Here is a 27,088-nt window from a genome sequence, read left to right as displayed (position 1 = left end):
TCTTTACTGGTATGATGTAAAATCAAGAATAAGAACATGATTTCCAATCACAGCAGTCCATCTGACACACATGGAGCACTGCCATATCCACTCCAGCTTGCCCTGAGAGGCTACACTCCTGTGCTGAAGTGAAAAGGGAACCTGTAGTGGCTGGAGGAGAAGGGAATCTCTTTTCATGGCATTGCTCCCAGATCCTTCTACTAAAACAGATAATTTGTAAAGAAAAAAACAGGGAGGGATGTTCAGAGCCCAGGAGTGGCAGTCTCTGCGTATTTCCAATGGTCCTAGCTTTCCACTGCCTTGGAAAATGAAAAAATAAAGAAGATGCTGGTCAGGAAAGGCAAAGCTGCCAATCACGTGGGAAATGGTGTGGGAGGCTGAATGGCCTGAACAGTCGAGCCTGTCCATGTGATACAGTAACAACATCCTTTGGCACCACACTGCCCGCTGGGTGACAGGGAAGCGACTCAGAAGACGAGAGTACTTCAAAGGTTCACGGACTGCTAGTTTATTTTAGATGAAGCCTATCTATCATGGAGCAGGGAGGACTGTAAGCAGAAAGCATCCGCTCCACATCCTGTTGCTGCTGCTGGAGTGGTTCATCCCCCAGGAACAAAAGATTTCCTCCTCTTTTGCCTTTCTTCTGGTCAATGGAGGAGGGCAGGTGAGGAAATAGCTGTCACTGATGCTGCTGAACCGCAGCCAGAGGATGCCTGACACTGCACTGGAGTGGGATGAGGTGTTCAGCACCCGCCCCAGTGCGGCCCACTGTCTGTATGACAGAAAGCCAAGCAACTGTCCATCCATCAGTAGGGTATTGGTGTGATGGAAACATGAGGTTACAGCAGCTGCATCACTATGATCTGCAGTTAATTATTCCCCGTATCCAAACAGTAGCAAAAAGGGGAGGGAAGGAGCAAGCATGTAGTTGGTAGTTTGATCCTGTTATCAATTGGATGCTAACAGAGGGAAATAACTAAGCATAAAATATTTTTTGTGTCAGAAACAGAGAGAGAGGGAGATGGATTTTCTTCAGATTATTGAAGGCAAGAAAAGGAAAGTCCTAAATTCTCTTTCACTTAGTTTTTTCAAACATGACCAATTTTTACCAGTTTTTTGGTTGCTTTTCATTTGCTTTTTTTCAGTTCCTTCAATCTATTCCTTGCTGACAGACAGTACACCAGCTATTCACTGGATAAGGTCATCTACAGCCTCAGTTTTTGGGGTTCTGTGTGACTGCAAGAGGGCAGCTTCTGGCACTTCAAGGCCCACTGCAGCAGAAGTCAGCAGGGCCACCTACAGATCAAGGCCCCAGAGGAGTAAAAAGCTCAGTATCTAGCCCCCTAGAAAGAGAGGACTTATTTTATCATACTCCTTTTTAGAGATTTATCACTTCCTTTACCTTCCTTTGTATGCACAGTGGAGAAAATCTGTTTTAAACATGTGACAGGCACAATTTCCATTACAGAGTAAATTTGGGGATAAATGAAGAAAAAAAGGAGCTATTATTAACCCAGAGATGATCATCATGCTGATGAGTGAGCAAAAGTTTCTGAATTTAAGTGCTGTTCAGCATGTTTACAAGATCAGGTTGCCACATCACTCTTCAGATGATCTGAGATCACTGGAACCCTTTTCCTTAGAAATACAGCCATAAGAAGCTATTAAATGTTGGCTTTGGGTTTGTTCATGTAGGTATAACTGCCTTCTCCTCAAGTGCTTTGGGAGTGTGCTGCTGGTCCTCACAGAAAAACGCATTTCACCCTAACATCAGGTCCCACAGGTTGTGAAGCCCTACATTCAACTTGGAGGGATTTTGGTGCAACAGCTTCAGAGAGCTCTACTGGATCAATGCCAGTGATATGGATACCTTTGCAAGCAGGTCAGACATCAATTCTAAGGAGACCCTAAGCACTCCCCAAAAAGCTGAAGCAAGGAGCAAAAAGAGAGAGAAGGATGCAGAGCTCCTGACATCTGTATTGCAGAACTGTGGGGACCTCTGAGTTGTCTCCAGATCAAAGGACCACTTGATAGCAGTCACCAAACGCCTTCTAGCAGAACACCACCATTCATCTCAAACTTCACAAGTCCTCCCAAGAGAGGCCACTATGCTGACATGCTTCATGATTTATTCTCAGGACTAGCTGCAGAGGAAGGAAGTGGTAACACAGAGATGTGGCACCAGCAGAGAGTTTGGGGGATCCAATTCTGGGGACACATATGGTGCTGCTGGGAAAAGTGGAGATGGTGCAGGGTACAAGACACAGACAGTTTTGGGCAATAAAAAAAAGCAACCAAAAAAAAAAGCCCACCCCAAAACAAAACAAAAAACACCAAAAAACCCCACCGAAAAAAAACCCCAACCATATGTATGACTAATGTAGGGAAGATGAAGAGGTGAATGAAAGAAAAAATCCTAGAGCTGTTGATCCAATGGATACGATGAATGAAGCTGCCAAGAACCCCAGAAGTAGAGGTAGTGGAAAACTGAGTGTTAGGGAAGATACAGAAAACAGTGACAAATAAAGAGCTGCTGTGCATTGCCCTTAGCTTCCAGAAAGAAAATTCCTTGAGGGATGTCTACTGTATTTTTAAAATAGTTGCCAAAGATAGATCAAAAATTCCTCTGACCACAACTGAGAAAGTGATCTATTTTCATAACTCTGAAAGCTGGAGAAGAATTGGTGCGTCTTGATCACGCCACAGAAAGCCAAGTCATGTAAACAGGTGTACTTGGGCAGACCATGCTCTTTTACAGACCTCTATGGGCTCTCCATGATCTGGCTGTGAAGGTCTGGTCTGGACTGAATGATCAAACAAAGTGCCTGGCAAGCAGTGGAGTCCCAGGGCATCTCCACAGTGTGATCTGCAAAATTGTTCTCAGCTAAATTTGCAGGAGCTGTTTGTGTGGAATGAAAATATATTGAGGACAGTGTAAGGCTCTAGAAGAAAAATATTTTTACTCTCTGCCTGCAGTCACTCCCATGTACAAATCCCCTTGCACTTTGTCTTCTAGAAGGAAAGAATATTACACTGAAGCCATTCTCAAGCAATAGCATTTCTTGCAATGACTGAAAACCAACTTTAAATGCATGTTGTCATTTACTAAGCCATTAAGAAATTTCTTATCATTGCCTTGAAACCACAAATTCCTGTGGCCTGCTTAGACCCAGTTTGTGCTTCAAATTCTCAAATCAGCACAATAGTGAAGATTATTAGAAAATGTGTGTTATGCTGCAGCCAGTAAACACCACAGAAAGCATCTAGAGATTTACACCCCAAGGCTGAACGATTTAACAGAAAGCCTCCAATCTGAGAAACAAAATAACTAAGGAAAATGGAGTCTGAAAAACAAACAAAATATATTCTCAGCCAAAATGTAAAAGAACCTGAAAGAGCCAAAGAAGAGTCAATACAGATTTTCAATTTCATTACTTTGATTTAATAAAATTCTTTGGATAGTGTTGCTTGCTCAGTACAACCATAGAAATTGTAATGGCAAATATTGCACTGTGATTCATGGATTGAAAGGTTGTCTGATTTCATTATGCTGGTAAATATAACAGTGCAGACACCTTCTCTTGGAAAGCTATTTCTAAATTGCTACATCAATATTCAGATTCAAAATTGATATTTACCTTCTAGAGGAACAGCATGTGTCTGTATGTCCATATGTGCATGCACACACATACAAACTTACATTTTTAATATTTCTCCATTTTCCAGATCACAGGAACACATTCTGTACGAACCAATGCTTTATCCTAAACCAACCTATGCAGTTGCAAGGTGCCCAGTCCAGGACAGTTCTGCTGATTGTACCCTCTTCTCTCACTAAAATTAATTCAAGCAGAAGTACCCAGCAGGTATTCAGTTCAATCATTTGTTATCCCAGGCCTATGAAGGTGTAGCTTCACCTTCGGTTTACAATTACATAATTGATGGATGAATCACCGAAGCCCTAAAATATGCAGTCCAACACTTACATTAACTCCATATTTTTCAGCTGGAGTAGAGCACAGTAAATAATTTTTTAACTAAACTTTGCCTTTGACTCGTGGTTTTGCAACAGAAGTACAAAGCAGTGCGTTAGGGCAGATTTCACATACCAGAGCCCACGTGCCACTGTCTGTGATATCCGTGGGACAGGAGGCTGACAGGGAAGCAAAGGATCCAAGACAGCACCAGTGAAGGAGAGAGAGGCAGAAGTGAGGAGGCAATGTGGCTAGAGAGGGACAAGGAAGTTCCTCTACAAGGTGGAACCTGGTGTCCCTGCTGACCCCTGACTTGCACACCTCGTGCCACACATCCCTCCTGGCTGTCCCCAGAAGTCTTGCCTGGCCATTTGTCCTTCTTCCCCACAGCACTAAGGTGAGACTTCAGGATGGCCACCTTAGGGAGCCAAGAGTCAAGATCCCACAGCAGGCATTCCACACGCTCTGCGGTGCTGGGGGAGCTGACAGCAATGGGACAGCCCTTGGGGATGCAGACCCACAAAGACAGTGGCCAGCAGCACTCCTCCACAGCAGGGACTCACGTCCTTCTGGCCTGCAAGTCGCGCCTCTGGAGCACATCCTTCATTGCCAGCTCACACCACTTGCGTGCCCCAGCCCTCGGGCAGCAAGTCTTCAGAGGGGGCATCTGAAAAGGGTTGGGAGAGGATAATGGGGACAGCAACTGAAGCTCCAAGGAGATGGACCCCTCCTCTGCAGCAAGTGGAAGAGTGAGGGCACATCTAGCCGTCATAAATAAACCAGGCCACATCCCCATTTCTGCTCGCCATTGCAGGAGCCCACAGGGTGATCCTTTGCCTTGTCCCCCTCAATCACTGTCACCAGGAACAACAACTGGTGCTTATCAGCAGAGACATCTCTGAGAAAGAGGGACTTCAGGACACAGTGTCCTTCCCCGGTTCCTTGAACCCCCCAAGACAATTTACAATCCTGTCACCCGTACATATTCCCGCCTCATCTGCTCAGTTCTTGCCTCTAAATTTTACGTTTTGCTTTCTAAATAAATGTCCTTACGAGTCTTACAAGACCTTGATGATAAGCCATTACACTGATATTCTGGTTCACTTTTCAAAATATTTGCAGATTATAGGATAAATAGTGTTTGTCTTTATCTGTTCTTTGGGAGATAACAGTTGGGTAACTTATGCTACCCAGATGAAAATTTATTAGTTAGCATTGGGGAAAGCAGATCCTTCCCAAAATTAGCCTTTGACCCAGTTAGTCTCTCATAAACAAGTGATGATTTAAAAAATCCTCAGCAGATAAGATGTTTGTGGCCCCAGCATCAACTTGCACGAACCCTGGAAGGTGTAAGAATAACAAAGCTACATCAGCCGTATTTCACAGCACCAAGACCGAGGATGAGAAACTATAGAAAACTTCCCTAATGAAATGTCAAAGCCAACTAGCTTCACTGCAGCTAATCCGCAAATCTTGATGACAGCGCGGATTACCCAGCCTGCTAAACTGACAAGCGCCCAAGGAAGCTCATGTCCCAGGGATTACACCTCCATTTCAGTTTGCCTTCTTCTGAATTATTTGGAAGAGCCCCGGAGGAAACAAGTTTCAGCTCATCTATTTCCTTCTTGAGGGCTTTCAGTACACCACCCAGTCAAGTAACAACAGTACATATACACAGAGAGAGAGACAGAGTCCCAAATATTGACATTACTGTGCAATAGGCCAGTCACCCGCAGATACCAGGCGGAAAGCTGCTGACAGATGCTGCAGTATAAACCTCCTAAGAACCTTCAGGTTTGGCGACAAAATCCGCTCTTCTCCAACCACACTGCCTTGATGCTTGGATCTAAACAACGCCCAAAATGAGATTTATTTTTTTCTCACACTGGCTATCTATAGAAGATCCTTTTTTAAGTCTCTGTTGTGCAGCTTCTGAATGTCAGGTCTAGCAAATCAAAACATTTTATTGTAATTTCATATTGTTTACTTTTGCAAGGCAGGATCTTGGCAGAGATGAGCATTTCCTCCAGGGACAAGGAGGATGGGGCTGGGAGGAGGGGAGGACAGAGGGATGGAAGGAAGCATTTTAATGCAGACTTCCTCATTGTCTGCTTTAATAGGGACCCTGGCTAAAATACAAAGGAAGAGGTAACTAAGAAGACCTTGGCTACAAATTTAGAGACACCAGAGAATGGGTGTGAGGATGCACCAGGGTCAGCTTACACAGGCAGTGACAACAGATCAGGGATGCAGCATGGCACCAGGAAAATGTCACCAGTCCCAGCCCACCCACCACTGCTCCCTCAGCAGGGTTGGGAAGGATGCTGGGGGTCCCCTCTAAACAGGCACAGTCCAAAGGGCTGTGGCCAAGAAGGCACAGGGAAGGACAACCTCACCCGGGCTGTCCCCACTGTGCTCCCAGCACCCTGCAGAGCCAGTGCGTCCTCCCATCCAGACACTCCCGGCTCCTTCTGCAGACCCTCCTCCTTCCTCCACAGCCCCAAACTGCAGGCAGGTCACTCTCCAAGGAAGATGGTACCATCAGAGCATTTATTTCTTCATGAGAACCCTCACACTATTCCAGGATGGAGAGGAATGGGAGGCTCCTCGCACTCCTTTTGGACAGGGACACTGGAAAGCACCAGTGATTCCACCACAGGTGTCATTTTTCACTGCACATTTCCAGGGAGATTTCACGCACAACCTTCAAACCTTTGGGGAAGGAATATTTAAGTTGATTAGAGCTGATTTAAGAGCTCTAGGTTTGGGGAATAATGTCACATTCACACCCCTCACATGTACATGAGCCTACTGCTGAAGCAATAGTCCTCCAAGGAACCTGCAGGAGAGATGGATGATGCCAGGGCAGCAGTATGGTTAAAAGGAATTTAATTACTTTGGTTTGTCCTAGACTGTCCATACTGGAGACGCAGACCTTCTCACCTTCTTTAATCCCAGCTTCTTTGGGCTGCTTCACACAAAACAAAGTCCCAGGGCCAGACCCATGGAAGGAGCCTGATGCCTTGAAGTTATGACTCACCCCGTCTCTGGCACCACATTCAGTCGCAGGCAGATGGGAAGAAGCAGGCAACAGCTCCCTGCTCCCACTGGGTGCCTGGCAAACCTCAGCAGAGTCAAACTGCTCTCTGCTGGGCATAACAAATCTCCCTGTCCTTCGGCATCGCCTCTCTCTCCTTCTGAAGTTTTGTTTTGGTAGAGAGTGGTTCACAAAGACCTTTACACAAACTCACCCTGACAACTGCTTTATTACGTAAAATGATTCACTGGTGTTTAAAAATCCCACAAACAGGAGCCCTCACTGACTTTATGACCGACTTCCCACGAAGGCACCAAGGCCAGCAATGGCTAATGTTCCGTCTGGCATCGACTCCCCGTGAATATCTCTCAGCAATAACAACTGATAGCAGAGCTCGGAGCCTACACATCATCCCCCTGTTTGTACATAAATTCCCTTTAAAAGGATTTCGGCATCCTCACACTGCTTCTTCCCAAGCGTTCAGGCTCTTAAAGCCAAGTCAGCCAGACAGAATGGTGCCACGCAACTACAAACAACATTGGACAATTTTTTATTACAATACATGGCACTATTCTTTCTAAAAGCACTGCCAGTAATACGCAGTGTGTAAGAATATACATTCATTATAAAGAGGTTAGATACTAATTCCTCCAGCTTAATTTTTTCTTAAGGGCACCAGCCCCTTTTTCAATTAAGGCAGGATAATATTATTAATCATAAAAAATTGCTGATGTGTAAAATTGTTTCCTTTCTGGCTAGCATTGGCTGAGAGACATGGGACATGCTGCCTCTGAATTAATCTAACTCAGTGGGAGTATGGAAGCTGTATCATCCTTTTTGGTGACGATTCATGCTGCTCCCAGCCTCAGCTGCACATTCCCCTTTGGGAGCATGTGGACCCATGTGGACCCATCTGGTCCTCCAGGTGCAGGCTGGTAGCAAGAAGCCTATGGATATAGGTTTCCATGGAAGACCATTTCCACTGTCCACTGTGGGGCAAAAAAGCTGGCATGGCTGGGCAGCTCCATGCCAAGAGGGTGCTTTAATGCCTGAGTATTTCCAGGGCACTGTGTTTCAGCACACCCTGAAGAGAAAGATGAGGCTTCTGTCCCCACCCTCGATTTTCTTTGCTAAATTTGTCACTATGGGGCTCTCTGGTGAGATCATCAGTGCTTTCTCTTTAAAGCTTTTCCCCTTCCTCTGCTGCTGAATGAGTTTGCCTAATTACGATTAAGATAACTGTGCGTGTTGCCTTTAGATGGAGACACCAAAAGCAGCATGAAGGAAAGAGAAGAATTAAAGAAACAACCCAAACCCTATAAAATAGTAAGCTATGAAAACAAGACCCCTCCTTGCCCTGTAGCAAGCAAGGGAGACTCCTGGACTGTGACTCGGCAGGATCCAAGAAGATGCTGCTGAGGTGTGGACACGCTAGCATCCTGCAGGAGGACAGCAGCTCCCTGCTGCAGTACACCCTGGTACCCAGCTCCTCACCCTGCCCAAACTGGGGACCTCTCAGATCCCTCCTGGTGCAAGTGCCCCACTCTGCCCCAGGCCAGACCATGAATGTTTTAGGCAGACAGGACTCTGTACCCTGGTCCTGTTCCTGTAGGCAGCTGGCTGTGACCTCCAGGAGCCCTCCCCAGGACACAGGCAGAAGTACCCAAGTGAGGAGCAGGGTTGTTCTAGGTCCCCCTGCGCTAGAGGCAGGAAATGACCCTCTGGCAGGTTTGCTGGGGATGATGGAGCTGGAAGGAGACAGACGGGTTCCTGGCTCCACAAGTGCTGACGTATACTTCAGTGGCACAGATCCAGACAAAACGCCTTGTCTCCAGTCATGTGTCCAACTCTTTTCCCATCTATGGGCAGTTTCCCTTCCACACATCATGAAGTCATATATCCCCTGACTTCTGTTGAGATTTTGCACTCCCCTGCTTACGGGACCTCCCACGAGCAGCTCATGACAGTTATCTCCTTGGCAGTTCAACATTTGCCCATTGCCTGGAGAACTTTCAGCATCACTCCCAACTTTTGTGCCCCCATCATCCTTCTCTTCCCTTCCTGGTTTTGTATCTCTCCTGTTCTGGAAACTGCATCCTCCATAATTTTTCCCTATAGTCACCAATCTTCTCCCAGCAGCCTAATTCCCCTCCTGTTTTTCCCACACATGATCAACTCTGTAACATTATTCCCGTTATCTGTAGCCATGTGTTGTTAGTTTTCTGACATCACCAAATACTTTCTTATCTGAAGCTGGTATTATTTATACACACACATATATAAATGGCCATCTTCCACCATCTTTTTAACTGCTGACCAAGAATAAATCATGCAAAGAGAACAGACCAGACATTGGGACCACCTTGGGGAATGCCCCATCCCCCAGTTATTGCCTCCTGGCAAATACTACACCAAGAGGAGCATTCACTGTGAAGTCTGAGGAGGCAAATCACATAAACAGAAATTGTGAGTTTCAGCCAAAAAACTCCTTTCTGACAAGAGTCACTGCTATTTGTATGACTACTCTCATTAGGATCAATGAGAACTGGAAAAATCTGCAGGACAGAGTCTGCGTGTGTCTCTCCTGGCTGAGATGTTCAGCTGTATTTTTCCTTGTGAAAAGGAAAACTAACCCTGTACCATCAAAGCAATAAACATAGTGAGATTATTGGTCAGCAACTCAATGGATACTACTTTCAACAGCACTATAGTTAGTAAGTACTCATTGACAGTGATTGCTACAAACAACTGAACTACCAGAGAGAGATTTTCATGTTATCTGTGCCCATACATACATAAAAACACCAGTTTGTACAAATCCAAGGTATGTGAAGTTAAAGCTAATGGGCTAGCTTTGTTGAGCATCTCAAAAATCAAATTAACTGCAATCAAATTCATGGCACAATGCAGGGTTCATTTCATTACTATCAGAAAATCCAATCTCTGAAATCTTACAATATTAAGCTAAAGCAATGATCTTTCTGTTAAAGTTCTCTCTTTTTTCATTTTATGGTGAGAAAAAGCTGGTGGGTCTAGGTAAGGTGGGGGTGAGGATTCCCAACAGATACTTGTAAAAGCTTGGCAAACATTCAAACGGTTACTGTTATATAAGGGAAAGAAAAAAACCCCAAACATCCTTTCAAATGCACACTAAAATATATTTTGCAGTATAAATTCTATCTCTTCCATTTATTTCTACACCATGCCTTTTCTTGCAAAGATTAAGAATATACACACATGCATATATAGGCATACACACATTTAAATTCAAAATACAAATCCATTAGGGAGATACTTAAATCTGCTCATTGCTGCAATAACTAATCATCTTATCTCTGTGTCGTACTGTAGGTGGGAGAGTCAGAAGTTCATTGCATTAAATGCAGGCATTCTCCTTGTTTTAATGAAGCTGTCTTTCTGGTTTATTTTACAATAAGCACTCTTTAACCTTACTGCAAGACCTAGCTGTAGAATACTCACTGCAATTTCAGTCTCCTTTTTTATCCCTCCTCTTCAAGGTTCCCAGTTAGGTTTCTCTGCAGGAGTCAAGTGTGGTTTTAATAAGGCAGATGAGGCAGAGCTTCTCAACTGCTTTTGATAGAGGTGAGGTGGTCAGCTATTTATTGACTTTCTGCGGTACTGCAGCTACGGATTGTACAGACAATCTTGCTTTATGAGCATGCACCAGGCAGGAAATGGGCCTGGAAATTTCCAGCCGGCAGTGTTTGATGCACTCTTTGGAAAGCTGCACGATGTGCATATAAAGGAAACGAAGGAGAGCCGTTTTTGTTGTTGTTGTTGTTGTTGTTGTTGCTGCTAACCCATCAGGCTGCAGCCGCTACACGTACCTAGGAAAGCCTGCTCAGGAGCCATTTTAAGAACGACTATATCTCAGGAAAAGGAAAGAAAACAACACTGGTTATTTTGTGCACATTAGAGAGTGCTGTGTATCAAAGATCCTTTTATAAACACTCAGAAAAATCACATGGGAGGTAACTAGCCGCTAAATTATTTTACTGTCCTTTTCTTATGCAGGCAGCCACAGCACATACACACTGTGTACAGTGCACAGCTGCACTGATATACTCACATCCTTACAGGGGGATGTGGAAAAAAGGAAGCAATCAAGGGCTGATATCATGTACTATTAAGGTTTTATTGATACCAGCATGGAGCAACTGCATCACTAATTAATGGATGCACACAAGCTACGCACATCCTTCCAATCAAGTGGCAATAAAACCAGGTAGCCTTCTTCACCTTCATACATATATTACTCAGCTATTTACCCTACCCCTTGTTTTCTTGCACTGCACACCCCCCTTCACTCACCACCCCACACCTACACTAGCAAGGCACATTTTTCTGCTCTGACACTGGGGAGATGCACATTCAAGGCCCCCTCCATGAGCTTCCCACATGGCACCTCTCTGAACCAGCTTTGTAACAACAGACAGGGTCCTAACTACACAGACAGGCAATTTGGAACCCTCCCCCAGAGATGTCTCCACATATGTGGACACAAAAATAACTATTAAAATCGGGTTTGACATCTCTCTGTGCCTCTTCTACTCCCTGCCCAAGGGGGACAATATCATCCTGACCCAGGGGAGTGCAGAGGCGGTGATTGGATCAAAGACGGCAAGAAGGCTCAGACACTTTGGTGATGGCAGCCCTACAAGAGCTGGAACAGATTTCAGCCCCTATGAAAGTGCCACAGAGGCGTAACCACACTCCAGCTCGCACTCAGCTGCAGCAGCATCAGCTGCAGAACCCCTCCTGTCAAGGACCGGCTGAGGAAGGCAGGACCCACCTCCTGCTGAAGCACCACACCTGAGTATGCAGAGCTCCATGGTACTAATCACAATTTTGCATCTTTCAGCTAATTGCAAAGCTCTTGGGAACTCCAAAAATAAAGCTATGCTCACGCAGAGACGAGTTCAAAAACCTTACAGCTACACTGTTACTATTGGAGGATACACTCTTACTGCACGCAAGATTTAACTATATGCTTACCAACTTCAGGGATACATAAGGATTTACTTAACTTTCATTGTACTAGTAATTTGTTTTATAGTGATCTGGATAATATGTCTTGCCTTTTCATGTATAGCACTGAGCTCCTTCCACTGCAGGGTATTACTTGTTACACATAAATGGCATAGGAGGTAGAAATTGAGACAGGCTGGATTTTTAGTTAGTCACCTGAAAAAGATGGACAGTGATGGGCAGATGATATTGCTGCAGTGCTATGTGAGCGCTCCTAAATTTTCACCTGCTAAATAAGCATTAGTGGACAGCTACAAATAGTCCTTAAAGAAGGGTAAAAAAAGGACAATAACCCACAGCACAGAACATTTCCATACTGTGTTCCCACATTTGTTATTTAAAAATGCAGCTATAGGGAACAGGTATCCTGTGAAATAGACTTTTGACTCTCACTGAACATACACTGCTTTAATTCAGACAACCTTGCTGAATTAGAAAGCTAAACACAAGATAAATGTCCACTTTCTCTCCTGAATGCCTGTCTTGAGCAGACACGGTTTTGCTGGGGGCTTAGCTATCTGTGTTTCCTCCCAGTACCCCATCTGCAGTCCCCCAAAGTGTGTTCTTACAGCAGTTCAGCTTGTTTTTCCAAATCAGGTGCTGCTCAGATCGTGAATCTTATGAATTTTCTTTGCAGATGGGAATTAGCGACTGCTTCACTTTAACCCTCTAACTTGGCAGAAGCTGGAGACTGGTCTGGACCCGCTGCCAGTTTGTGCTCTGGGTCTATCCCCAGTAGCAAGAGATGCTCAGGGCTTCTGGACGGTCATATGCAACAACTGATTTCATCGAAATTACATGCAAATTTCATTCTTTAAAGCAGAACTCAGTCAAAGAATTAATGATTTCTTTAATTCTTAAGACCTTTTTTCTGCATGGGTTTAAAATACTCTAAGAGAAGAAAAAGACTGGCATTGTCTTTCGGCCTTTTGCTGGTGGCAAAGACAATTATTCCTATCATATTCTGCAGGGGTGCTGTCAAATGCTGTTCCAGGCTATGGGCCAAAACCTACCCCCAGCCCATGTGCTCAGTTCCCACTGGCATCAATGATATCTCCACCATGGACTGACAGTAGTAAATGGGCAGAGATGTGCTGGCTGCTCAAATAGCACGATCTATGTGCTGAATAATTCATTTTAAACTGTTGCACAGATGTCAAAATGTTATTGCTGATTTCTAGCCAGCAGAATGGGCGTTACTTCTCCTGATATGAGTGTGTCACTGCCTACAATGCTAGAGAAGATTTGGGGGATGTCTCAGCAACACAGCAAAGCCCACACATGGCATGCCTGTGAACATATAATTCAAATGTTCACTATAGGCCACCTTTCACTCTCCTTATTAGGATTCTCCTGTGGATGCACTCACCCATTGCCTCCAAAAAATGTGAGAAAAGCAGCTAAAAACATATGTTGTTACACAGGTTCAAGCATACAGTCTCCAACAATCACTTCAGCCATTTGGATTTTTGCTACAGTTCCACAGAAAAACCCCAAAGTAAAACATCTTAACAGTCACAGATGAGCTTGGATAACAAAGTAAATCCAAACAAACAAAAAGACCCACCATGTCTGTAAAGGGGAATAGACAGATCTATCCTACAGTTTGTCAGCCTGGCCACAGCAAGAACTCCACAGTAGAAGTCAAAGATCTCCTTCCTCTGAAAAATCAAGGAAGAGGAGCTTTCCTGTGTTTCCTCTTTCACTAAACCTGGAACAACCAACCTGCTCAGTACCAAGATTTTGGTAGACTCCAGCTGCTGATGGCCAGCAGACACCTCCAGAGCAAGGTGGGACTCCTGCAGGCAGGCAGGCTTGGGCGGTATGCAAAGGGTAGCTGAGGGTGACAGAAGAGATGGAAGGGAAATGGGAGAGATGCAAGAAACTCACAGGTTTTGAACTGAGATCAGAGACTGGGGATGTCTGACATAAACCAAAAGAGCACCCCACACCAGCCCAGGAGCTCTATTAGTGATGTGTCAGCTAAAAAGTGCGATTTTCCACACTCCTAGAGGGTTTTTTTCATGTGCGCTGGTCTGTGTGGAAACAGACCTAGGCTTAATGAGGTCTAATTTGTTTTAAATCCATAGGTTTCTTTTTAATAATTAACAGTCCCATCACTCAGCAAAGTCATTCCTTATCCCTGACTACTTGCTATTAGGAATGAAATTTACTGTGAAATACTGTTAAAAGGTGGAAAGCAAGTGACATAATTCAAGTTTTAATTAAAAAAATATATATATCACACAAAGCTGGAGCCATAGAAGGAATAATAACTGAATAAGCAAAAAAAAAAAAAAACCTATCTCAACCCAATGTCTACTCTTTCCAATTACCCACTTTGTTCTTCCATGCTATTTGAATTCTTCTAATTGGTTTCTCTTAATGGATGCCCCGTGCCCAGACCACATCTAAGTTTTTCACTGTAATTCCAGGAACTAGAGAACGTGCTGGCATCATTACCATGAACATTACACACCCTCACACACCAGGGTACAGGAACTACAATTAACACATTAAGAAATAATAACTGCCAAGGGAGCAACGGAAGATAAACAGCATGGAGCTGATGTAGCAAGAATTCTGCTTGGGAAAGGGCTGTCTCTTGGGTAACGGGCAAGGGAGAGGAATCGAAGTGCTGTGCAGCACTACCCATTTACTAAAGAAAACCCCAAAACCAGTTGAACAACTGTTTATACATTAATTTCCTGAAATGTAATTTCAACAAAAGTATTGCCAGCTTTAAACTAGTTTTTGAAGGAATCTGAAGGCTCATGTTCACAAAGAAATAATAATCATGTCCCCTTTGAATGTTTAAAATTGGTATATGTTTTTTTGCTATTTGAAAACCTGTCCTGAAGTGCTGCAGGTTTGTTGTTTTCTTGTTCTGCTTTTTTAATAGAAGCCAGAAATACTTATTTCTTTTATTAAGTTATAATAATTATCCTTTTATTAATTTATAATAATTATTTATTATTTTATATGTTAATACATATATATAGAGAGAAACACATATATAAAAAATAATAACAAAATGAACTTTTTTTCCCTGATTGTTGATAGTCATTTTTATAATTGCTTGGGGAATTTTTTTGTTTGCTTGGTTTGCTGGGGTTTTTTTTTAATGAAATTTAAATAATTAAGTTATTTTCCCAAGGATTTTTAATGAAAAAAATTCTTTAGATTCCAGAGTCTTTTATTTAAAGCTTCCAGTCTGAAAATGCTTTGTGTGAGTAGTCCTACAGAAGCTGCATAACTGCAGAAGCTGCAAGAGCATGCCCACTGTTTGGATATCTATTTTCACTCCTGTAACCAACAGAAATCATGAACCACGCTGGTCCTTTTAGAGATTAGTCTTGACTTTAGCTATTACTTTCAGATGGACCAGCTGAAGGCCTTAATTCTTTATTTTTCACCTAGATTACAAGCCGAAGGAACACGATGGCACAGGTGAGGTTTATGAAATGCTTTGTCTCCTGTCTGTCCCACCTTGGGGCTGCACAGTCACAGAAAACCCAACAAAAATATTGCTGTTATAACCCCTTCCCTACATTCAGTCAAATCCCTGTGCAGGAAATGGGAGGCAGAAGAGGCACAAATATAAAGGTAGGATTAGCAGCCCTGCTCAAACCTATCTTTTGGGGAGAGAAGGACGAGTCCCTCTCAGCTGGGGCGATGCCTGTGACCCATGTGGGGCTCGGGCACAGGGTTGCTGTGACAGGCGTGATCCCCCCCGCTGCCCCCGCGCACGGCTCATCAGTCAACTCAGACATTTCAGCAAATCACATGGCACTTTGTAAAAACATAATTGTTTTTATTTTCCAATTTTCCATGTTTTGTGTAGAGTGCTGCTGTGTTCAAGAGAAGTGAATAAAAGCATAAACAGTAAGCACCATCTGGAGAACATTCTTCCAGCATGCTGAGAAATAGCAGCCGCCTGTGCGCTACCTGCTATAAATAAATGTCATTAAAAAATGTCCAAAAAATTGTTTGTTCCTGTTTGATGGAACTGTAGCCAGATAAAATTTTCCTTAACCCTGTATTCAGGTACCTGCCACCTTCATGGAAAAAAACCCAAACCAGATGCAGATGTTTGTTTTTCATCCCTTTATGGTAATAAGGGTATTACTAACTGAGGAGCAACCCTACATGTTATTCTAACAACAGCAACAGAGGTTGCAACTTAAGCGTAACACATGAGCAAAACACTGAAAATCCAAATGCTTTTTAAACTGTACCAGGTTCACAACAGGCTGGTATCTCTCAGCCTGCTAGCAAAGAGAAAGGGAAAAATTATTCATTCTCTAAACTGATAGTGTATCAGTTTGGAAGGGAAAAAAAATGCCAGAAAGTCGGTAATTTATTTTCAGGCTGCACAAAGCTGCTCCCATCTCCCTCGCTGCTGACAAAATACAGACCAAGCTGGCTGTGGGGTTGTGATGAGGCTCTGCAAAGGGTCGGCGTTTGCTGTGTTTGTTTAATCACTGCAATTAGAGCTACGCAAATAATGAAATTGTTTGCTATAGTGGCCAGACTGGGGGAAACAAATTAAAAAGAAATGTTTGGGTTGAGTGATTTAAGAACATTTTTTCTTTTTTGGTAAAATGAAAAAAATAAAACTGTTTAGTTTGTTCCACTCGGAGGGCACTGAAGCCTTCAAAGAATCCGTTCAGTTTGAAATGAAAAATACATTTTCATGATGGAACAAAGCATTTGAGCAATTGACATTTTTTCCTCTTTTTTTTTTTTTTTTTTGTCAGAGAAACATTTTCAGCAGCCAGAAAGGATGCTTAGAAGAGCTTGGTGCTTCTTGGGGACGGAGGAGAGGATTTGACCACTCCTTATCCCATCCTCAGACACACCTTGGGCCGTTGTGCAGGGGCAGGGTTGAGCACTGCGGCTTCAGGAAGCTGCTACCAGCCCTTCGCTTCCCTGCCACCCCATGCTCTGCTCTGGGCAGCCCCCACATCACGGAGCCCAAGGGGGGTTTTCCGCTTTCCCCTGCAGTGCGGGGCTGGAATGTCGCCTGCCGGAGGGTGGCGGGTAGGTAGAGCCACGGGAACAGCAGCACTGCCTTTTCTGGGTTACCGACGGCTCAGCCCCAGCTGGCACCGTGCGGCTCTTCCCAGGGCGACACAGCCCTTGCTGTCCACATGAGGCTGGGATGCGCTTCAGGGTACGGCACGGGGCTGAGGCTGCCAGAGGCTGATGCAGGATGCAGTCCGAATCCTCCCTGACCAGCCACCAGCAGGAAGAAGGATTTGAAGAAATGTTAGGGGGTTTTCCCCTTTATTTAAGTAAAAAAAAAAAAAAAACAAACCACCTTGGATTAGCAAATGTCATGAAGCAATGGGAATTAATCTGTCTTGTGAAACAACATCCGAAAAACAGGCTAGGTCTCTTGAATGACAGAGTGGCTGAGATCTCTAAGGCACAGGGCACATTTGCCTAGCCCGCCATCATCATTTAAAGGCGAGAGTGGAAACGATGGACATGAAACAGATTCGGTCCTTCCCTCTATCTATGCCACTTTGTCCAAAACCAAAGTTGTTGCACACTGGTGTGTTCACAGAGCAGCTCTGCTAAAGCCTTGCTTTCAGCTGGGACTGGCCACTGCAAGCAAAGGCATAATTCCCACCATATTTTATTCTCTGTTTTCACAGGGACTCCGTGTGCCAGGAACTGCATGAATAGGGATGAGGGTACAGTCCCTTCCCCAATGAAATCATCATCTCAAGCACAGCAAGGGCAGGAAATGATAATGTGGTTATGGTTCCCATTAGCCATATTTTCCTAATATAAATATTTTAGCTACTTTTATTTACAGAGTCCAGTCACACTAGTTAAATGATATACTTTGGAAAGGGATACATAGGCTGCCTGGAAATGAAAACACTAGACTACTGATTTTGTTAGGATGATAATGATGATTATCATGACTAATCAGTCTTGATAGATAAGATTTTCCCAGACCAGGTGTGCAGGGAAGGCAGGTGGTGAGAACATGGTTGTCTGTCTGTCCATGCATGCACACATGTGTGCGAGTGTGTATGTGGGAGGGGGAGGGTTGTTCTTTGTTTTGCTTTTGCCTTTGGTCAAATTCAAACAATGTGCAGTAACAAGAAGTAAATGTCATTTTCCTCCCATCCATCTTAATTTGGCATCCATTTTAAAGCTTACCTTTGACCTTTTAAAATGTTAATACACTTAAGCAGATATAAAAAACACAAAGCTCCTGGAAATATTAATCACAGGCATATCACGATGCTGGTCTAAAAATGTAACATCAGTTGTTTTCCTCTTTAAAGAAACATTTGTCCGATGTAGCAGCAGTAACTATGCTACAATTAGCTATTATTTCCTTTTCAAACAAATATCCAAGTTAAATGCCATAGCAAAGCCCTTTCAGCATAACCAGCACAACGTACTATGAATCTTTCGTTGAATAATTGTCTAGAACCACAGAAAAGGTCCTGAAAAGGACCTTGAGAAGTCACCTAACCCATCCCTCTGCCCCAGGCAGGACCAGCTATACGTAAACTATTCCTGACAGGAAACCATATTTAGATTTCCTTAAAGTAGTAGCCTTAAACAGAACTGTGAAAAAATTATTAAATCAAAACACATAACATATATATATAAATAATTCATATATGTACATTACGTATACAAATAAGAAAATACAAAGAGACAACCCTGACCTAAATGATAACTTTCCCTCCTCTGACCACTTCATACCCTATAACCAAAGAATTCAAAACAGGAAACTCTAATAAAAACATCTCCTTCCTTTTTAAAAATGAAAGGTTGCTAGATTGAGAACCTCAGCTCCTTGGAAATACAGTGGCACCTCTTCTCTCAGAAAGTGGTTTCAGATTCATCAGGTCCCAAAATATTTGGGTCTTGATGCTTCAAAGTAAAGAGCTCTTCCATTCCCCCAGAAAGCAAATACAAAATAAGAGTGTTGACCAGCCTTTCCGGTAACCAAAGTGAATCTAAGATGTCTGTAGCCTGTTCATGATCAAGGGCGTCCACCTCGTCTCTTGACTTAACCATTTCTGGTAGGAGGCTGTATTAGGTTCCTCCAGCTCCAGGAGGGTCATTGCACAGCTCTGGGGTTACACACTAGGAACATGGGGATCCATGGCCACATGCTGCTTCCACTTTCTTGTCTGTAGCATCTGATGGCATCCAGGGCTACCCCCAGCAATGTAATACCCCTCTTTAGAAGACAAGAAAGCTGTGGTGACAGCCAAAATATATCCTAAAAGACAAGTGATGATTTCATAGCTAAACACAGCTGCTACCCAAGCATCCAAAAAAAAAAAAAAATCAGTTAAGGACCTAAATGTCAAGCCCAAACCAAAGGCAGATGCATTCCCTCACTGAGCAGGGAAGTAAATGCTGTGCAACTGTTTTCTTCCACCTACATTACTCTGGTTCTAGCACAGCTGGAGTGTGGCCAACCAGTTTTCCACAAAATGAACACACGCTTAGGTACGATGGTGTGGGAAGATGTGAGATATTGAGCTTGGCACCACTAGCCCCATGAAAGAAAGACACCCCTTTGTGTATCCTGCACGCACAGCTTAGAAGAGCTGCACTGAAGAGCACAATTTCTTCCATCACAGAAGCCCTGCGAATCCACTCTAACCATGCATGGGTCTTCCAGCCATGAAATGGCAGGAGGTAACTCCATCCATCCCCTCGAGACCAGAGGTAAATGAACAGCACATCATGCTACAACAAAAGGCTCTTCTGGGCACTCTTTCTTCTAGGATCTGCTTGTGCAAACACACACATGTGTGTCTGCCTATGGACATATGTATATATATTTATTGATATTTATATACTACATTCTCTGTCCAGTAGACAGTATCCTGGGCCAAACAGACCCATTGCTGTTACACCAGGAAACCTTCCATGGCTGCAGACACATGCTCCCACTGATCCTCTGGGTGAAGTCCTCTGATCCAACTGCTTTCCTGTGGTGCATGTGGAAAATTCTTCCCCAAGGCCAGGTATCTTATGCAGTGAATTCAATGGGCTTGGCACCTGCAACAATTGTCCCTGAGAACCCCAAAGACAGAAGACAGCTGCCCAATACAATAACACAGACAAGATTCTTCTAAACAAGGAACGATCCTTCTAATTTTCTTCTCTAGGAAGTATACAACACTTCTGGGGGAAGGGAGGGTGAAGTACAATAACTGCACATATCTGTATATATGTTCCTACTTCCTTCTGGCCTCTCCTCAGCATCCCACAGCTTGGAGAGCAAAGCTTGGCTACATGAACAGGGCAGACCTCCTGGCTGAGAGCTGCCTTCTGATCTCCAGGCCCATCACCAAAGCTGGAGATGAAGGCATCTATTATTCAGACAGTGATGTCTGACTTCTTGGTTAAGAAAATCCTGATTAAAAAACAATGTGTTGCCCTTCCTGTTTGCTTTGCAGTGGCCTTGTGTGGATGCAGCTCCACAGAAAGCAATCCATCACCAACAACCAGAAAGATGTGTATCACGCAATTACAAAAATAATTCACATTTCACTTAGTTTTTCATGTCTTCCATTTCATTGCCCATTCTAGTTCAGCTCTCCTCACTACCTTTTCTTTAACCTAATTATTACAGATATACATGGACCACCTAGTATTTTTTAAATGAAGGACAGTTTTGTGCAATATTATCACATAAGCTTTCAAAGATAATCAAATTTAAAAGAAAATAAACCAAATGAATACACATTTCTCACATTGTCACTCCTGATATGACATTTCTTGGATTTTTTGCTTACATGCAACAGAATGTACATTGTCATACTGCTTGTGACTGGTTTATTCTGATAATCATAGACTGTAACTTCAGTAACACTCCTCTAGCTAATTAGTTTATTCACTAAGCACAGATGAATAGCTAATGAGCTACAAAAAGTTGCTATTGTCCAAGTCAGTCACCAAGTAACTAACTTGGCCATTTAGCCAGGGAGAAGTTTTCTTCTCTGAAAGGTGACAAGTAGCTATGTAATGACTTCTATTATTTTCTCAATAAACTCAGAGAAAATAGGACATTGCAGCTAGAAAAACACAGAAAGAGAAATTAGCTGCTACTGTCATTAAGGATTCAAAGGCTGAAAAAGAACAGTTGGTGCAATGCAGCTGGAGAGGCTTTTCGGAGTAAAGTGATTATTCTCTGGCCATTAACAAATTATTTTTTGCTGGAATGCAAGACCTGCACTCCTCCAAATAATCTGGCTTTGCTGTGAGGAGCACACTGGCTGCCAGGGTAGGCAAAATCTATTGCCCTCTTGGCCCTCCTGGTGGACACTGCACTTCTTCCACCTCTTTGCTTCCATGCCACAGGAAAAGCACAGAAATAATTAAAAAGCTGAGACACATGCAGACATTTGAAGCGAGACTGGTCTTCAAAATCAGCCTGACCAACTGAATTTGGAGCTGCATTTAGCATGTTCGGGGGGGGCACCTGCCCCACTGAAACTTAGTGAGGTGTCACAGCAAACTTCCTTCACCTCCCTTGCCAGTCAGAGCTCACCTGCAATCACTGATCCAAAGATAACAAGACGATTATGATTTATAAGAAGATGTGGACACAGTCAGTACTGGGGCTTGTTCTAAGATCTCTGTGCCTGCTATGGGGGAGGCAGGGGGGAACCCAAACCTACACCCAGCTTGTCCTTCAAGTCAACAGCAATTGCCTTCCTTCTGCTGTAGTGACTGCTCTCTTGCCACTGCAAGGGGAGTGCAAGCAATACAGGGATCTGGAAGCTACTAAGCTGAAGGACAATATTTTTCTGAAATGGTTGAAGACAACAGGAAACCTACTCTAGGGTCTTTGGTTAATTCTTAAGAACATTTAGCCCTGTATCTGATGTCTCAAAGAAGCATTTCCAAACAACTACATGCCCAGATTGAGATCAGTGATGAGTGGTGTCCCACAGTGGGTCCACACTGGAACCAGTGCTCTTTATTGTCTTCATCAATGACACAGTCAGTGGGATTGAGGGCACCCTCCGCTCTCGTGAGACCCCACCTGGAGTACTGCATCCAGTTCTGGGGTCCTCAGCACAGGAAAGACATGGACCTGTTGGAGTAGGTCCAAAGCAGACCACAAAGATGATCCAAGGGCTGGAGCACCTCTCCTATGAGGACAGGTGGAGAGAGCTGGAGCTATTCAGCATGGAGAAGAGAAGGCTCGAGGAGGACCTTAGAGCAGCCTTCCAGCACCTAAAGAGCACCTACAGAAAAGACAGGGATGGGCTACAGGGACAGATGTTCTAGCAGAGCCTGCTGCATCGGGACAAGGGGCAATGGTTTTAAACTAAAGGAGGGTCAATTTAGACTAGACATAAGGAAGACATTTTTTAACATAAGTGTGGTGAGACACTGGAACAAGTTGCCCAGAGAGGTGGCAAATGCCCCATCCCTGGAGACATTAAGGGTCAGGCTGGACAGGGCTCTGAGCAACCTGATCGAGTTGAAGATGTCCCTGCTCACTGCAGGAGGGTTGGATTAGATGACCTTTAAAAGTCCCCTCTAATCCAACTAGTCTATGATTCTATGAGCTAGGAAATACAAAAGGGTACTGGAAACAGGTCACAGTCCGAGGAATCCAGTCACTAACACTCAGAGCCAGCACTTGAGTGTGAAGTGGCAGCTGCCACAGGGGTCCCCCAGGACATCCAGCCATCCACAGGACTGGCAAAATCCTACAGATACAACCCTGTAAATTCACTTCACCCATGTTACAGCTCTGCAATTAAAGAACATCATGGATAAAACTGGGGGCCGAGGGATGGAGCAAAAAGGAAAGCCAAAACTAACAAGTAACATTAAATCACCTGGCAGAGCAGCTCCTCCACAGAGTGGCCTATTTACAGAGTAGCTCAGTGCCCTGGGAGGGATGGGCAATATTGCAAACCCAGGAAAGGAAATTCCCAAGGAGAACTGAGACAAGGTATCAATGATCCCTGCAGCCTAGGTCCTCTCATTGTGGACATCTCACAGCCACCTCCTTTTTGAAATCTAGAGTCTGCTGGAAGGACTTAGGCCTAGGGCTTTGAACATAAGAGAAGGAAACCTTTTTCTTCCTGAAGACAGTCTATGACACTCAAGCAATGCTGAAAACCGTTTTACTGTATTGTTATTCTGTAGATGCTGTTTCTGGAGGCATGACCCAGCACAGTCTGGTAGCAAAACAAAGCCATTCGTGGCTAGCACCACACATCACCATCACCATCTCCTTCCTCTCAAAATAAAATAAAATAAAATGAAAGCAAGTACCCCCATAAATCATTAATTCATCCCAGTTTCACAACAAGAATATTTGTCAGCTCCCATTTTATGTCCCTTTCTCTGGCTGCCTGGTCTACAAGGCCACCATTTCAGCTGCCTGTGCATACAGACCGGTGGACACGTTGCACCACAACAGCTCCCACATCCCCGTTCTCCTGCCTGTGGAGAGGATGGCCACCCTTCTCCCACAAACCCTCACCTGCTCTGCCATCTTTTCTAAAGAAATTTTTCTTTTTTTAATCAGTAGCTCTGGGGCACCCATCAGCTGTACTCAGCTCTTGTAACAACCACGTGATTTATGTAGAAGTAATTGGGGTTAAACTATCTGCCACATCAAACTCTTCACATTTGGCCCCATCTTTAGGACCTAGAAACATCTGAAATAAATAAAGCTCTGTGTCATTTAAAAGGGTCTGGGCTTAATTAGCATCATTCTGGATTTTATGGGAGAGATGTTGCTCTGCCAGCTTTAGGTAGCTAGTCTATCACTTGCAAGGTTATCTGCTTTTTTTTTTTCCTTTAGTACCTACATCAAAATATTTTTCCACACAGCTTTCCTTTTTCTTTTCTTTTCTTTTTTTTTTTTTTTCTAATCCTCCAACCAGCCGGATGACAACCACTCCTTATCTCTGGCTCTCTTCCATGCTAAAATAAGAATGCCGTTGTTACACCGAGGGAGCTGCACCCTTCCACCTCCGTTCCCTCCCGACATGCACGCAGCTGGCTGCGCAGGAACGCCCGAGGTGCCATTTTCTGGCCTTTTTTTTTTTTTTTTTTTTTTTTTTTTGTGATGCTGTTGCAATTTACCCTCTAGCTACAATTTGTATTTCTAAATCACACCAGGCCTCTCGTGCCATGGATTTTACAACCTCAAGTGACAGACGGTCTCTGTCCTGAAGAGCTGGTGGTGCTCAACCCATCTCCACTGCCACTGCTTCCCTGCCTTGACGTAGGCTAGGCTGACACGAGGGCGAGCACGCAGCCAAACACAGCTCCAACGAGGCTGGCCGATTTGATTAGCAGCAGAGAATGACTGGATTAGAAGAGGGATAGGATTAGAGATTGATGAGTTGCTCCGAGGCTGCTACGTCTATATGATTGGCTCCAGCAGCAGCATTTGAATGTCAAACTGTATCTCCTTGGAACAGGGAGGTACCACCTATGTCAGGCTTCAGATAGTGTAAGGCAGCTGGAGGAAGGTAAAGGGCTTGAACTGGGGTCTGAACTGACAGCCCATTATAGGTGAGCCCTTGGTGGGTCAGGTAGAGATGAGAAGGGGGGAGAGAGGAAAACACGAAATGATTTGCCCACAGCTACACTGGCACTTTGTGTCAGAGGCAAAAACGGGAGCCAGATTTTTTTTCAAAAAATGAGTTCCTCAAGCAGGAGATGAGCCAGCCCCCTTTGTTACATGTAAGTGCATTTTTTCCCTGTAATTCATATTGCTGCAGGCTCTGCACAGTGAGCTCCAGCTTCCTGAAGTTGTAGAGTGTTCAGAATGACCTGCTCATTGCACATTTCATGCCCTGTCCCCCAGCCCATGCTTGCAATGTAATCCACATGTGTTGCAAAAGCTTATCACTTTTTTTTCTTGTAGGAAGCAATGAGGACCCTGCAAAGGCCGTCACTGAGGTGATTTCCAGTCTGACCTGGATAGCTCTGGCTACTGGATCACCTCCAGAATTTAATGTATACACGGAAATTCAGCATCACTCTCCAATTAACTCAAGCAGTTTTTTTATTCCCTCTTCAAATTTGGCTTCAATCATCTCTGAAGGTGAAAGAGACTTCAGCATCTCCCTACTGGAGCTTCTCACAGAAATGCTACAAAATTCATCAGAAATGCTAAGGACAAAATAGTGAGGATGCATTAATTGATCAGGTTGCTCTAGCAGAGCAGCATAGGAAATTGCAATAGCTATCAGCAGCCTCCTGCATTAGTTACTGTAGTTACATCTGATTAACCAGGGGCCACTCACAGAGTCATGAAATGGAAGGGAAAGCTTTTCCAAATTTACATACTAAAAACATAGAGGTGTGCTGACTTCTGTCCTATGGAGTGTTTCAGGTATAACACTAGTAATCAGTAGCGTATTTGTGAGGAACACTAAGCCGATTTGCTATTGATAAACGACATGAAAGGTTACTTAGGAAAAAGAAGAACATTTCCTCATCAAGCTTAAACGGAAAATACCTGAAGAATTAATGGGCAACCAGATACTCTTTTCTCTTTAACAATACATTCCCATTAGACAATATATATACCCTCAATCATGCATTTTAAGTATTATTTTTTAAAAATACTTCTGGTGGAGAATATGAACTACCATCAACAACAGCAACTAAACCAAAGCCAAACCAATTTCTTAAAAAAGACGGAGAAGTGAAGGGAATGAGAGAAGAAGAATAACTGCCTGCAACTCCCGCCCAGTGAGCTTGCACCATCTCCCCGGAGGGATGCAGAACTTCTGGAGCACGACACTTCACACAGGCACCCACCGCCACGCACGCCCGGAGCGCTGCGACGCCGGCGCAGATGCCCCACGCCCCGCGACAGCCTCATCCAAAAAAACCCATTAAGGGGGACACAGGTGACAGTCCATCCTCCTACCAGACTTCGCTGGGAAGCCGAGCGACAGCGGGAGGAATTTCTGCCCCAACTTCGGAAGGGTAAATTTTCCTCCTGCTCCTCGCTTGTCACCGGCTGCGCGAGAGACCCCAGGTTATCCCATCTTGTAGCCCACCCTACATGTTTCCAACCTCCTTCTCCCCGAGCGCGGACCCGGGCGCTCAAAGCCGCCGTGACCTGCCGCGCGTGTTTTGCTGCCCGTGGGGCAGGAGCCAAGACCCGCGGGGGGCGATGCCCGGCCGCGGCACGCGCCGCTCCTCCCCGCGCACCCACGGCCGTGATTTTTGGAGAAGTTGCGCAGGCAGGAGGAGGAGAAGGAGGAGGAGGAGGACGACGACGAGGAGGACGAAGGGCGGGGGTGGGGTGGGTGTCTCTGCCCGTGCGGTCACGGTCTCGCCCCGTCGCTGTCCCCGCCGCGGTCCCTCCGCGCCCCCCCCACGGCCGCAGCCCCACTGCCGGGACAACCCGCACAAAGCCGCCGCCGCCGCCACCGGGATCTCGCTGCGCCCGCTCGGCGCCACCAGAAACAATAGTCACGGGCCGGAGCGGGGACCGCGGGGCCACCGCCCTGCCCGCGATACCGCAGCGCCCGGCCGCCGGTGGGAAGAAGGGCTGGATGGCGGGGAGTGTGATTCCCGCAAAGCGCCGCCGCCCCGGCCAACCTGTCACCGCTGCGCCCGCCCTGCGCTGCCGGCACGCCGCCGTTCCGCGGCACCTACCTGCGCTGCAGGGTGCGGCAGCCCCTAGCTGGGCTCCATGGGGGCCGCAGCCGCCGCCCGCCTCTGTCAAGCGCGGCCGCCGGCGCCGGGGACGCGCCGCCCTGCCCTGCCCGGTACCGCGTCCCGCTCCCCCCGCGCCGGGAGGGGCCGGGCGGGGCGGGGCGAGCAACGGGAGCGGGGCTTGGCCGACCTGGACCATGCCCACCGCGGCGGGCCCCGCCCCCTCCGGCCCGCGATTCTCCCCCCACCCTCCCGCACTGGAGAGGGATGCGCGGGATAAGGATCGCTGAGGGTCCCGGGTAGCCGCGCCGGGAATAGCCCCGAAGCCCGGGAGGATGCTGCAGCAAGCAGCGTCATCCTTGTTCATAAA

General features: G+C 45.2%; 1 protein-coding gene across 2 annotated transcripts in view; it reads right to left on the bottom strand.

Moving 5' to 3' along the window:
- RAI2 (retinoic acid induced 2) overlaps positions 1–26,818 on the bottom strand; it is a 45,593-nt gene extending 18,775 nt beyond the window's left edge. Inside the window, exon 1 of one of the 2 annotated variants that reach the window (XM_050332561.1) lies at positions 26,719–26,818. The gene's annotated coding sequence lies outside the window, so the exon portion shown is untranslated. Of the gene's footprint in view, positions 1–10,491; positions 10,895–26,718 lie in introns of those variants that run through there. The other variant, XM_050332562.1, reaches the window with a different exon arrangement.
- Positions 26,819–27,088: the final 270 nt, after the last annotated feature.

Source organism: Myiozetetes cayanensis, unplaced genomic scaffold (assembly GCF_022539395.1).
Source record: "Myiozetetes cayanensis isolate MyiCay16 unplaced genomic scaffold, myiCay2020 scf5-8, whole genome shotgun sequence".
In the NCBI taxonomy this organism is placed as follows: Eukaryota; Metazoa; Chordata; class Aves; order Passeriformes; family Tyrannidae; genus Myiozetetes; species Myiozetetes cayanensis.
This window is presented reverse-complemented; position numbering and strand designations above follow the sequence as displayed.